The following is a 2444-nucleotide window of genomic DNA, read 5'->3' on the forward strand; positions in this document are numbered from 1 at the left end:
CTTGTCGAGGTTTGTCTCAAATGTGCAATTTACACGAAGATGTTTGGAACAAAATTTGGAACTTTGTCAAATTTCTTTCAGGTATGGTTTAGATATCTGTTTATCTGCAACGAACAATTTCTCAAGTCTGCCAGGAGCTATTGCATATCAAGAAGATTTTTCTCAAATGGAATTTACGAATATGTAATAAACACAAGTAATATTATATTTCATTCTTTCCGCAAATTATCTAATTATTATTATGTATGATTTACGAAATTCATTTTCAGGTATTATTGAAAATTCATATATTATTGAAAATGGTTGGACTCGTCGACTTTACCTCAACTGACTAGATTACTAAAAACTTTACTTTTGAAAGCTGGACCAGTTTGGAATTAGTTATAGACAGAAGATTATTATTTTCACAGTTAATTAAGTAGGAACGCAGAGATTGAAGTATATCACGAAGATAATAAGAACGATATATAGACTTGCTGTTTATATTCATATTACTGTAATTATTAACAAATGGTACGGTTTCTTGTTATTTATACAAGCTTACCTCTTTAAAAAAAGGGAAAAAAAGCGCTAAGCGTGCGTGCTTTTCGTAAAAATTATTTGGGCCGGTTTCACCAACGCCAATTACCTAATTCGCCATAGAACTGACTAATCGCGTTTGCTGTTAGTAGAATTGTCGTCAACACTTATGGTTGACACTTATGGTTGATTCGGCTTAATCGGGTTGGTGAAACCGGTCTTTTGTATATAATATTACTTAACTTTAATGATATGTATCATTCATATAAAAGATTTGATATCAACAAAATTGGCGCCAAGTTAAATATCTCAAAATTTTATGTATCGATCGTAAAAAAAATTTGATGTCAACAATTGGCGCCAAAGCTATTCCATATTATATGTAATCCATAAGATTTTTCTCAAATGGAATTTACGAATATGTAACAAACACAAGTAATATTATACTTCATTCCTTCCACAAATTATCTAATTATTATTATGTATGATTCACGAAGATAATAAGAACGATATACAGACTTCTTGTTGATTTCTGTTATCATGGTGAACATGGTTGTTTTAAATTTACAGGCAACGAAAAGGAAGGAGAAAGAAGGTGGTTAATTAGAGAATTTTTTATTAATCCGAAACAAATTGATCGCAATGACATTGGAGATGATTGTGCTGTGGTGCATCGACGACCTTTTATGATTTATATTGTAATAATAAATCGAAGGCTTCTTTCAATATTTAACAAATAAGTTAAGGAAAAATTGTCAATGTGAGCCAACACAAGATGATCCTTTGTGAAATAACTGTCATATATTATAAATCTAGAATATAAATTACAGACGTTTTGTCATCATTATTGTGTCCTCTTTAAATTCTAGATGCAGTAAACGTCCCAATGAAATAAAGTAAACTTGCTTACTATATCTAGAATATGATTTATACATTTGAAGCAAACACAATAATGATGTCGAAACGTCTGTAATTTATACTTATGATTTATAATATATGATAGTTATTATTTTCCAAATTTTGTGTTGGCTCACAATGATAATTCTTCCTTAATTGATTTCTGTTATAATTTTTTATCATGGTGAACATTGTTGTCTTAAATTTACAGGCAACGAAAAGGAAGGAGAAAGAAGCTGGTTAATTAGTTAGAGAATTTTTTTATTAATCCGAAACAAATTGATCGCAATGACATTGGTGATGATTGTGCTGTGATGCATCGACGACCTTTTATGATTTATACGATAATAATAAATATTTCGCAAAAAACATTTTGCGTTGGCTCACATTGGTCATTCTTCCTTAATTGATTTCTGTTATAATTTCTTATTCTTATCATGGTGAACATTATTGTCTTAAATTTACAGGCAACGAAAAGACAGGAGAAAGATTAGAGAATTTCTTATTAATCCGAAACAAATTGATCGCAATGATTAGGGCCTGGATGTTCGGGCGGGATCCCGGGTCGCGCGCGGAGCACCACTGTGTGCTAGTGAGTCGAACGCTCGCTGAAATGGGGCCATCTTATTTCAGCGACCGTTCGACTCACTAGCACGCAGTGGTGCTCCGTGCGCGGACCCAGAATCGCGCCCGTAGATTCGGGCCCTAATCATCACCAATGTCATTGGCAATGACATTGGCGATGACTGTGCTGTGGTGCATCGACGATCTTGTATGATTTATACAATAGTATTGACATGTATTATGTATGTGTAAAATAACTTATGTATTTACGTATGTATTTATTGAACTTTATATTTATTTGTATATATATATTTAAAAAAAAGATAAAAAAGGCGCTAAGAACGTGTGCTCATCCAATAAAACTATTTTACGGTAAAATTTAAGTCTCACGGCTAATGGAAATTAGACCTCACAGATACGACGTTAGGTATCCATATATAGGTATACGGTTTAGATTTAGTAAG

The sequence above is a fragment of the Trachymyrmex cornetzi genome, unplaced genomic scaffold, assembly GCF_001594075.2.
Source record: "Trachymyrmex cornetzi isolate Tcor2-1 unplaced genomic scaffold, Tcor1.1 scaffold1121, whole genome shotgun sequence".
In the NCBI taxonomy this organism is placed as follows: domain Eukaryota; kingdom Metazoa; phylum Arthropoda; class Insecta; order Hymenoptera; family Formicidae; genus Trachymyrmex; species Trachymyrmex cornetzi.